Source organism: Microtus oregoni, unplaced genomic scaffold (genome assembly GCF_018167655.1).
Source record: "Microtus oregoni isolate MIOR12 unplaced genomic scaffold, Mior012 000008F_ref0000371, whole genome shotgun sequence".
NCBI classification, from domain to species: Eukaryota; Metazoa; Chordata; class Mammalia; order Rodentia; family Cricetidae; genus Microtus; species Microtus oregoni.
In genome coordinates, this window is record NW_024543067.1 from 6,982,269 (window position 1) to 6,994,551 (window position 12,283).

General features: G+C 46.8%; 1 protein-coding gene across 4 annotated transcripts in view; it reads left to right on the forward strand.

Moving 5' to 3' along the window:
• The window catches only part of Palm2akap2 (PALM2 and AKAP2 fusion), a 414,772-nt gene that overhangs the window by 359,073 nt on the left and 43,416 nt on the right, over positions 1 to 12,283 (forward strand). The window lies entirely within an intron of this gene.

Genomic DNA, 12,283 nt, shown 5'->3' on the forward strand with positions numbered 1-12,283 from the left:
CTTCTCCTAGGAGCCTGGGAGTCATGGCAGGTGTGAAATGCTGGTGTTTAGGAAGTGCCTTGTTGAGCTGGGACTTCACTGCAATAATGCATTCAAATCATTTTACCGGCAGTCTTTCCCCGTATGTCTGTGATGAGATAAACCAGATTGCCTGGCTTCTACATCCCGATTAATCTCACAGAGGTTTCGGAAGCCATGACCCATCGTGTCGCATGGTTTTGAGTGGTGAGTGTGTGTTTTGGAGACAGTGCTGACTACTACACAATGATGTGGATACACCTGACATCACTGGGTGGTCTAGTTTAAGTGCTTACAATAGCAACTAGGTTGCACTGTATTGCACCGCAGTTTTATTTATTTATTTTTAAAATGATTTATTTTTATCTTATGTGCATGGGTGTTTTGCTTGCATGCATGTCTGTGTGAGGGTGTCAGATTCTCTGGAGCTGGAGTTACCGACAGTTGTGAGCGGCCATGTGGGTGCTGGGAATTGAACTCGTGCCCCCTTTAAGAACAGCCAGAGCACTTAACCACTGGGCCATCTCTCCAGCTCTGCACCAGTTTTTTTGTTTGTTTGTTTTGCTTTTGTTTTAAGTATATGAAAATTATACCCCCACCTGATTTTTTTTCCCCTCGATAGTCATGCAGACTTTAGTGTGGAGTACTAGGAGAGAAGTCTAACATGGAGTGTATCTTTGATGGGGCCTTAAAAACGGTCGTTTAAATACCAACTGGTAATTGGAGTAATTGACCTGCCGTTTGAAAGCTTGCAGAATGTCATCAGAACTTCAGAAACCTCCAGAGGTCAAAGGTTATGGTCAGGCTGGGGGATTTCAAGCCTTCAAGGAAGCACAAAGTCTGGAAGAGGCCTCCTTAGCCCTAGAGGACAGTGGACGAGAGTGACAGCCCCAACTATGACTGATGGAAACATTTGCAGAGGATAACTCTATCCACGGGGACCATCTGCCCTAACCTGGCAGACTCTAGAAAGACCTGCGGGCTGTGGTGAAGCAGATGCTCTGACACAGGGAAGCGGGTTTGACTGCTCCTCCTGAGCAGAGGGGCGGGGCTCACACAGCAGTGGGAGGGGCCAGAGAGAGGACGACTCAGTAAAGGTGGTAAAAGGGGGTGGCCGCGCCGTAATTTTTGGGGGGGGCTGGTGTTTTATTTAGATTTGGTTTGAGTCTACGTTTAAAGAGAAAAAAAGAAAACAATACGATATGATCTAGAAGTTCCATTTCTGGACACACGGCTAAGGTACTGAAGGAGCCTGCTTAAGAGATGTCTGTCCTCAGTGTTCACAGCAACAGCATGCGTAACAGCAGGACCAGAGCCAACCTAAATGTCCCTTTACGGGTGAAGGAAGGTGGTGTCACGTACTGCGTGTTCTCACTCACAGGTGAATATAAAAAACTCACCCAAGTGGAGGAAAGCGGCAGTTACAGCGGAGTCCCATGGGGTTTGAGGTGGGGAATTCAGAATGCAAAGTCGGCCCATCACACATCTCTGAAAAGTAAAACGTTCATTTACTTTTTACAGAGGGTGCTGGCTTGTAAGCTCAGCTGTTTGGGAGGGAGGATGAGGGGGAGATGGTGAGTTGCAGACGTATGTGGGCTATAGGGTCTGGGTTATTTAGCAAGACCCTGTCTGCCAATGAGAATTATAAAATGGGTTGTGGGCCGGGCGCTGGTGGCACACACTTTTAATCACAGCACTTGGGAGGCAGAGGCAGGAGGAGCTCTGTGAGTTTGAGGCCTATTGGGTCTACAGAGCAAATCCCAGAACAGGCAGAGAAACCATGTCTCAAACAACAACAACAAAAAGACTATGGTTGTAGCTCAGAAGCTCTAGGTTTGGTCTGCAGAACACACACACACACACACACACACACACACACGAGTAAAAAAAAGAAAAAAGAAAATCCCAAGTTGAGTCAGTGTAAGGCAGGAAGTCTAAACGTCAAAGCCACATTCAGCTGCAGAAACATTTTCAGTCCCTACAGCTACCCAGCATCTCACAGCTTGAACTGTTTGTAGGTTGTGTTCCCAAGACATCAAGCCCCCGCTACCCTGGCTACAGCAATTTCCTGCTCTTAGATCCCCCCCAACCCCCCACCACCTCTGTCCTGTCTGTTTGGGGAGAGGTCCATATCCGGAATGGCCTGGCTGTTCCAAGATCTGTAGCTATTGTACTGGAACCTGTGTACAAGACAAACAGACATTCTTGGGAGGGGCTCCTACACTATCTGGAGAATTCCAAGCGCTCAGCTGGAGGAAACTCACCTAGAGTGTCCGGGACGTTGAGAATGCCAGGCATCCTGAGGGTTGGGTGGCCGAGCACTTTTCTCAGTAGCTAAGGCTCGGTAAAGGGTCTCCTGTTGTTTGTGTGCAGGGTTGTGCTGCAGCCTGAGATTCAGTTTTCTCCTTCTGCTGTTCCTAGGGATGCAACCGAGGTCATCAAGTTTGGCTCCAGGTGCCTTTACCTGCTGTGCCATTTTGTTGGCTTTCTAGTTGGTTCTTTATTCTTTGTTTTTGTTTTTGAGACAAGGTTTCCCAATGTCTCAAAACTCAAAATTCACTATGGAGACCAGGCTGGCCTTGAACTCACAGGCATCTTTGCCTCCCTAAAGTCTTTTTGTTTAAAGGTTTCTTTTTATGAATACTTTGTCTGTGTGTATGAGTGTGCACCATGCACAGGCCCAGTGTCCACAGTATCAGATTCAGACAGTTGTGATCCCCCATATGGGTGCTGAGAACTGAACCCCAGTCCTGGGCAAGAGCAGCAAGTGCTCTCAACCCATTTCTCCTGCCTCCAGTTTATTCCTTACCAAGCCATGGCATACCATGTGTTGCAGGGCAGCAGACAGAGGGGTGCCAACGTACATCTCTCCCTAGCAGACTCTGGAGAGCAGACAGAGCTTGGCTTAGTTCTCTCTGCTCTGCCCGAACTTGCTTTGTGTCTTTGGGCAAAGTACTTGAGCTCTGAGCTTTAGTGTCTTTATCTGTGAGTTGGGGATTAGCATACTTTACCTAGCTGCTAGAATGTAAGACCGTGCTTGTCAAAGGCTAGCAGATTGCCCACACAGTGCAGGCATTAGGCTAATAACTGTTCCATTATTCCTATCTGTACCATTTGTATTCTGTAATGCCAATACCCCTGCCCCCCCCCACATACACACACATACACACACACACACACACACACACACACACGGTGGGTGGTGGTATTAATTCTAGGGACCATTTAGTGTGTACATTTCATCTGTGTTGATTTCTGGACTCCCACATAGGATTTGCCTACCTTATTAAATCTCGTTAGAATATTTCTAATTTTTTTGTCCCTCCCCCAATATTTCTAATTTCTAATACCCGACAAGCTGTGCATGCTGTGTAACGAGATGGTCTAATGTGTTGTTTTAGGGACTAACACGTGGGAAGAGTTTGTACCTGTTTGGTCCCAGCCCAGCATTCTGGTGTTTTTCCAGTTATGCTCTGTTGAAGCCATTCCCAGGGAACTAGAACGATGTCGGGCTGACTGTCGATGGTGAAGGAGAAACGGGATCCAGTAGCCAGTCCTGCTGGTTAGATGAGCTTCAAGTTCAGGTTGCCCCAGTTTCTACTTTTACATGTAAAAGAGTTAGCGGCTGAAGGCCCTGAGCCAGGTTGTTTTGCCTCCCGCTTCACCATTCATTCAGCCAAAGCCTTTGGACAAAAAAATTCTCTAAACCTAACTGGGCTGGGTGGAACAAGCCTGTGATCCCGGCTACTCAGATGGTCGAAGGTCATAAATTCAAGGCCAGCCTGGGCAACTTAGTGACACTTTGTCTCAAAAATAAAAAAGTAGAATGGGCTTGAGCGTACAGTTCAGTGTTAAAATACGTGCCTATTATTCACGAGGCCTTAGATTTAGTTCCTAGTACAACTAAATGATAGATAGATAGATAGATAGATAGATAGATAGATGATAGATAGATGCTAAAAAGATAGATCAATGATAGATGATTGAAAGATAGATGATAGAATGAAGGAAAGAAAGATACATACATACATATATACATCATACATGCATACATACATCTCTCTGAACCTCTCTTTCTTGAGCCATAAAGTAGTTACAAGAATATCAGCCTGGTATGGTGGCATATACCTTTAATCCTGGGATTTGCAAGGCAGAAACAGGCCATGTCTGTGAGTTTGAGGCCAGCCTGGTTTGCATAGAGCAGTGGTTCTCAATCTGTGGGTTGAGATCCTTGGGAGAGGGTCGCATATCAAATATTCTGCATATCAGATATTTACACTATGATTTATAAGAGTAGCAAATTACAGTTATGAAGCAGTGACAAAGTAATTTTATGGTTGGAGGTCACCACAACATGAACTGTGTTGAAGGGTCGCGGTATTAGGAAGGTTGAAAACCACTGACATAGAAAGTTCCAGGCCAGCTAGGGCTCCACAGTGTGATCTTAAATAAAATAATACATTTTAAGCTGGGTGGTTATGGTGCACACTTTTAACCCCAGAACTTAGGAGGCAGAGGCATGTGGATTTCTGAGTTTGAGACTAGCCCGGTCTACAGATCAAGTTCCAGGACAACCAGGCCTACATAGAGAAACCCTGTTTCCATAAACAAACAAAAAAAAAATGAAGTACATTTTTAAAAATGCAGACTTCACAGGCTTGTTTTAAGGAATTGATGTGATTATGTGTGAATATCTCGTCTGATACCTGGTGTGTCACAGATAATAAAGGTTCTGATCACCCGCTCACCAGCCTTGGGCTAACACCTCTGGGGAGTCTGGGCTATTACATTGCTTCTCCAGTTTGGCAGGGGACCCCACCCCCACCTCCTATCTCCAGCTACTGTACACTGGATTCTTCATTCAGCTGTATCATGCAGGCTTCTGCTCCAGTTAGGAAGTTAGGCTTTGGGAGGCCTACAGTGGTAGCCGTCTGAAGAAGGCCTGTTTCTCATGTATTCCTTTGCTCTTTCTGGCTTTCAAGCACTGTGGGAAGATCAGGAGGCAACTCATGCTTGAGGACCTCATTGTGAGGGCCTGGCCTTTCCTAGTCATGAGTCCTTAGCTCATCCTCGAGGTGACCTTATAAGGTCAGCACGTTCACTTCCCATTCCTGCTCTGACAAACCACGACAGTCACGGTGACTTCCAGCATTGCAGGGGGTTGTGCTGCTAGCCCAGGAGAAAACGAAGCCTGGCCAGTGCTCCTGGTGGCTCTGAGGGGAATCTGTCCATCCGTCCGTCCGTCCCCCCCATTCCCAACTATTGACTGCTGTGGCTGAATACTCTTGGCTTGTAGATGCCTGACTCAGGAGTCAGCCTCCGTTTTTCCCATGGATCCCCCCTCTTGTGTCACTATGTCATCTCTTACAAAGGTGACTCTTTGTGATAAGAGCCACCTTCATCCAATATGACCTCATAGTAGCACGCTATATCTGCAGAGACCCTGTTTCCATATAAGGTGATGATCTGGAATTCTAGTTAGATATGGATTTGGGGAAACATGATTCAGCTTTCAATTGTCATTCTTCTGAAATTTATATTCGTGTGTGTGTGTGTGTGTGTGTGTGTGTGTGTGAGAGAGAGAGAGAGAGAGAGAGAGAGAGAGAGAGAGAGAGGGAACTCATTCCATGGTGAGTACTCAGGTCAGAGCACAGATGTCAGGAGTTGGTCCTCTTCTTGCATCCTGAGTTCTAGGGATCAAGCTCAGGTTGTTAAGCGACTGAGGACCAGCTACCTCCCTAGCCCCAAACCACGCAGTCTGAAGCCCATTTAGCAGAGGAGGATCCACCCCCCCCCCCAAGGAGCATATGCTTCATCCTGTCAGAACAGCACTGTTAGGTGGACATCTGGACTTGCCTGGAGATTTTTTTCCTGTCAGAGTGACTTTGACCTGAGGTCTGCTGGCTGCAGTCTGGCTTTGCTCCCTGTGCTTGGAGCTTTGAGGAAACTTGAGGATTCTGAGCAGGAATTGTGAACGCTAAGGGAGGAGAAGGTTAAACGCATCTAATACCTAGTGTCTGATCTGTTTCCCATCTTTGCTCCCCTCCGAGTCCTCCTAAGGATCCTGGACCTTCGGGCCCTGCTGAAGGCCAGGAACTGAATGGCGTAGGCACCGACTGACACTGGGCCCTGGGTTTGGGATTGCCAAAGGGCAGTGTCAGTCAGTCTCAGTTCCTGGCTTCACTTTGAACATTAATCGCATTAATAAATACTGTAATAATTAAAGACACATAATAACACTAACAGAAGGATGTAGCCTTTGCTCACAGAAGACTAGATTTAGGAAGCCCAAAATATTATTTTTGAAACTTCACACAAAGCTTTGATATATTTCACAAAAAAACAAGAAAGTTGACTCCAAATCTATGAACTTGAGTGGGGTCTCTCTCTGTGTGTATATGTGTGTGTATGTGTGTGTTTTAGGTGGCAGAGAAAGTTACTAGATTGATTGACCAGTGCTTTTGAATGGAGAAGGTGGGAAAGCCATTTTATTTTGAGACAGAATCTCACTATGGAGCCTCAGCTGGCCTTGAATTCATGATCCTCTTACCTCAGCCTCCCTGGTGCTGGGATCACTTGTGTGTGCCATTGAACCAGCTAAAGGTTTTTCTTTGGAATAATAAATCTTGGTCCCAAATCTTTATTTGGCCGTTCAGATCTTGGGAAACTTGTCAATGGGGCTTTCCTAAGACAGTCCGTGACATAGTTCATAAAATTAAATTCTGTGACATTTGACTCCCAGGGAAGAATTTAGTTACTCAGAGTATTGCTCAACTTTTCTGGGAAAAGGGCAGCTCATGAAAGGGAAATGTCTACGGCAGCCCAAGTTGCTTATCTTCTGTGAAGAAGGGAGATTATATTGTTATGCAGCTGTGGAGAGGGGAGGAGAGTCTGCGCCTACGACAGCGTTGTTCAAGAGTTTACTGGACACGGAAGACTAAGCCGGGATAACATTGGTTCATCCTGAGTCAAGGCCACACTGCTGGATGAGTAAATCATGAAATCAAGGGAAAAGAGAAATGGCTCAAGGGCGATCCAGGGAACAGAGGAATGGCTTATTGGGGTAGAAATGTGTTGTGCAAAGCATGAGGACCTGAGTTCAAATCCACAGCATCCCTGAAGTAGTTAGTTGGGTTACTCAGACCTGTAACCCAGTGCTGGGGGGTGGGGTTGTCAGGGACCAGAGAATCTCCAGGCTTGCTGGCCATTTAGCTAGAGACCTGAAAACATGGTGGAAGGGGCTAGAACAGGACACACTTTGGCATTCCCCCCTACTTTCTGGCACACGTATCAGATACACAGAAGCTTGTGCACACACGCACACACAGACATAAACCCAAACAATGATAAATAAAGCCAGGTGTGTAGCACGTGCCTCTATTGCCAGCACTTGGGAGGTGCAGGCATGAGATTCAGGAATTTAAACTCACTGTAAAGCTTCTTCTGACCTTCACCTCTCCACCTTCCAAGTGTTGGCATTCCAGATGTGTGCTACAGCATCTGGCTCTGTTTTAATCTTTATGTACTTCATCCTTTTTTCAGACGATAATAAATATACGCACATGTGAAAATCAAAAGGTGAAGCGAAGGAGCGAAGACAGAGGGTTGCTTGGGTCTCCATTCCAAAGAAAACCACTGTTATCAGGAGTCGTGTATGCCTGCACATATAAAAATAAAAATGTCTTCAGCGGGGCACTGGTGACTCATGCCCATTGTAAATAGAATGTTTACAGGGGGCAGAATAAAATCCTTCCACCAAAGTGATAAAGTTCTGCCAAGGGGTGTGTCTAAGATGAAGCTCATCTTTCTTCCAGGGACTCAACTTCTCTCTTGGTAAAAGTATCCCTAACCCATGTTAGAGGCTGCAGCCACTGTACCTGCGCTCTCTCTCTCTCTCTCTCTCTCTCTCTCTCTCTCTCTCTTACACACACACACACACACACACACACACACACACACACACACAAACTTTCAGTCTGCACCAAATCACCAAATGATCTCACCTTTGCACCCTGTTTATGCTGATATTGCAGAATTGTGGAATGAATTTGGTAGGTTTCCCTTATTACACAGACCAGAAGACATTGACTCCCAGAGAGGAGGGACAGCATCAGGCCTGGGGTTCCAAGGCAGCTTGCTGCTGCTATTGCTCATGCTTTAAAGATGTTCCTCTTGCTTCTTCCTTGGTAGCGCTGCGACTTCCTGCATCTGCCTTCCTCCCCTCCTGTAGCCTGCGGAGGCAGAGCTCTGTCCCATGGGTTGGGTTGTAGACTCTAGCGAAAGCTCTGTTATTGACTAGCTTTTTGTCTCTGGGGACATAAACCACTCTGGGGAGTGGTAGCCACCACGAGCTGGGGAGTTCCTCTTTTTAGAGGGGTCTAATGATAGACAAGATAGAAGGTGTCTAAGGGAATGTGACACCCACCTGGCACACATTGTTAGGCAAATACATGCTTGCCGGGTAATGAGGATTTAATGGTACCAGCTGTCTTCAAATGTACCTGCTGGGTCTTCAGATTTTACACTTGGCTTCTCAACACTGGCTGTCACCTTGATCTAGACTCACCTGGGAGCCAAACCTCTCAGGACATCCATGAGGAAGTGTGTAAGATTGGGTTTGAGGTGTGTAAAAACTTACCCTCTGTGTGGGCTAGGGTCCTAGACGGAATGACAAGGAGAAAGCAGACTGAACACAGCTCTCTGCTTTGGACTGTGGGCACAGCTGCCTTCTGTTCATGCACCCAGACTTTCCCACTGTGAAGGGCTGTCTCCTACAACTATAGGCAGAGTAAGCACCCCCTTTCCTTTAGCTTGTTTTCAAAGAAAATAGCAAATACACCAGTCAAACAGGACCAAGACTCAAAATGGCTTCCTTCTTCCCAGTGCAAGTGTCTCCCAAGATTGGGTTTTTAACACTTGAAGAATTAAAGTGGCAGTATACACTTTTTAAACTATAAATTCAGAGTACCCATCCCCAGGCCTGGAGCCTGTGCTGAGGCTACCCAAGGACAAGCAGCCATGGGTGGGTATCTGCTGGACTTCCGAATATTTCTGTCTGGGGAGTCTACTGTCATCAATGGGTCATCTCAGTTTATACTTCGCAAACCTAAACCCGGCTAGCCCGTTTCATGTCTTACTTCACCTCTGAGGATGATCCATGACTTTTCCACCGTTTGTTTTTTTCTTTTTCTTTTTTTCTCCCTAAGCTCCGCGCTCTTTTTGTAGCTGGGCAATGTGTGTGTGCGCTGTATGAATAACTGTGCATAAACGTGTGTGTGTGTGTGAGTGCATGAGCATGTGTGTGCGTGTATATTCCATTGGTGGAGCTACGCTGGTAGGGTACCACCTTCAGTGGCTGAGCAGCAAAAATTTACGCTGTTGTTGTTGTACAGGTCAGAAGTGCAGGCAGGGTGTGGATGTCCTCCCTTTGGGTCATTCTGAGGGTTTAGGAAAGCCTCTTTCAGGCCCATCTTCCTGGCCTATGAATAGTTATTTCTCTGTAGTCTGAATTTCTTCTGTTCTCCCTGGATTGGGCTCCACCCTTATGACCTCACCGGAGCTCCGAAGCCTCCTATTGCTATTGTTATGATTACTATTGTTATTTGTAAAGGCTCAAGTCTTAAGCCAGGCATCTGGGCCTTAGGGCTTGGGTACTGGAATCTGTGGAGGACACGACTCAAACCCTTAGGTGTGCACACTCGTCTGCTCACTCATGAGCTCGTGTGCATTTAGTGAGCCACTGTATCGATGGGCTTCACGCCATAAACGTTCCGACTACTTGGGACGTTTTAAAGATAGGACTGTTTTGTATGCACAGAGAAGACTTAAAATCATTTTTTCTCACAATTTTCCCACTGGCACAATAGCGTGGGCATGACTATAGAGTCTGTGCCAGATGTCACCCTTGCCTCACAGTGAGCTGGAAATCCTCCGTTTTCTTTGGGGGGCTTTGCTCTTGCCCAGGCTCCAGGGCTCAGGGGATCCTCCTGCTTCAGCCTCCAGAGTATCTGGAACACGGTAACCATTACTGGTCCCTCATACCTAAGCCGACCTGTGGTGTTCTCAGTGTGGTTTTCCCACCTCATCTTACGTAAGACTGCTAAGTGGTGTCTCAAAATGCCTTCAGCTACACAGCAGAACATTCCAATTATTCCAAAGGGCCCAAGAGTTCCCCAAGAGCTCTAGTATCACTAGGTCAGGTGTTAAGAAATTTCCCAATATATCCAAATGTTAAGCACATTAAAAAAACAACTGTCATTTAGACGTTGTAAATATTTGTAAGGAAGACATTAACTTCCCTGTCAGAGGAAGCCTCTCCACATGGCTTCATCCACTCTGGCTCTTCCTTCCTCCCTTGACCTCAGTGCACAGGATTCCAGGAGGTCTACGTTGCTGGCCAACTCACAGGCCACGGGGATCCCTGCTTGCAGTCTGTGGGCTGTTTACTCTGTCATCAGAACAAATTGCTCGCAAACTGACCCCAGACCAGCTGGCCTCCCAGGACCGTGGATGACCTTGATGTCCTTTTTCCCAGCCAGTTTACTGTAAACCTGGCGTTTGTCTTTCTCATTGAAGAAAATGAGTTCGTCACGGTGCTGAGCTGACCTGGGAGTCTGACTCACTTTCCAAGCAGCCAGACTCTCAGCTGGGCCCTGAAGTTCCAGGGAGGCAGGCTTTGGAGTCCGTGGGTCTCCTCAGACACTTCTCCAGCATCCGTACTGTAGCTGAGGAGTCTGATTCTGGCTGAACAAGCCAGAAAGCCAGCTGCATTGGGGTCAGACACCTCTACCCAAAGCAAATACTGCTCTTTTCTTGGTCATCTATGGGGTGGGTTGTTAGGCCTCAAACTCAGGGACAAATGGCTGAGGAGCCTATTAACGTATCAAAGCTGACGATGGCTGCCAGGTTCTTCCAGCATCTCAGAGTCCCTACCTGTTAAGAGAGTCTTCTGGCTGGCATACCCCACCCCCTACCCTGAACTTTCCAGCCCAGAGGCTGGACTGCCATTCCCCCATCTCCTTTGGCTCAGTCATTTTGGCTCCGCCACTGTCTTGCCTCCAGCCCTCTTGGTCCCTGGTTTCTCTTCTGGCCTTCTTTCTCTGTGTTCCGCTCTTTCCCCTCTCATCTCATGGCCTGCTGGCTCAGTCTGCCGACAAGGTCCAGTCTAGACTCTCCCGTTTGTCTCTCTCTCTGCCTGCATTCCCCCTCATAACTAATAAAATTTTCAACCCCTTAGCAACAGTCATGTCCCCCTCTTTCTTTCTTTTCCCACCTAGCATTCTATGAGCTGTCACATAACCATTTAAAATGCATTTTACTCATACCAGCTACTTGGGAGGCTGAGGCAGGAGAATCACAAGTTCAAGGTGTGCTTGGGCTGCAAAGTGAGCTTAGAGTCAGCCTGGGTAACTCGGTGAGGCCGTGTCTCGAATTTAAAAACAACAGCCACAATAATAGAAGGGTTGAGGGTGTAACTCAGTGTGTACAAGGCCCTGGGTTGTATTCTTAGCACCACGAAGCCAAATGAATTTGTAAGTAATTGAATAGAAGCCGTTAAAAACCACAGACTGTGCTTGGGAGATAATGTGGGAAAGGAAGAAGTTGACCCTCGTGTTGTGTGCTGGTTGTTTCTGTCCAACTTGGCCGGAACCTCCATGTGTCTGCGAAGAAGGAATTTTCCTTAAGAAAAATGTGGTCATTGGCCTGTAGGCAGGCCTATGGAGTCTTCTCTTGTTTAATGGTTGATGTGGGAGGGCGTAGCTCCCTGTGGGCAGCGCCATCCCTAGGCAGGTGGTCCTAGGGTTTGTAAGAAAGCAGACTGAGCAGGCCACAGGGAAGCCAGCCGGGAAGCAGCAGGCAGCCACACTCCTCCTTGCTTTAGTTCCCACCTCGGGGTCCTGTCCTGGCTTTTCTCAGTGATGGAGTAGGACCTGAAGATTTTAAATTGTAATAAACCTTTGCTTCTCAAATTGTTTCTGGTCAGAGTGTTTTATCACAGCAATAGAAACCCTAGCCAAGACACACACATATACTGTCTGGTCTCAGTTATATTAAATATGCATATCTGTATATGATTTTTTTTTGATTGTTGCTATACAGGGAGTTTTGAAGAGTTCATAGTGTTTGACCTGGTGTGATGGATAACACAGACCCGTAGCCTCATCTAGGAAGATCTGGAAGAGTAAGGGGTCACCTCTGTCTGCGTAAGTTCCAGGCCAGCCAGAATTACACAATGAGATCCTGTATAAAACAATTAAAGAGGCTA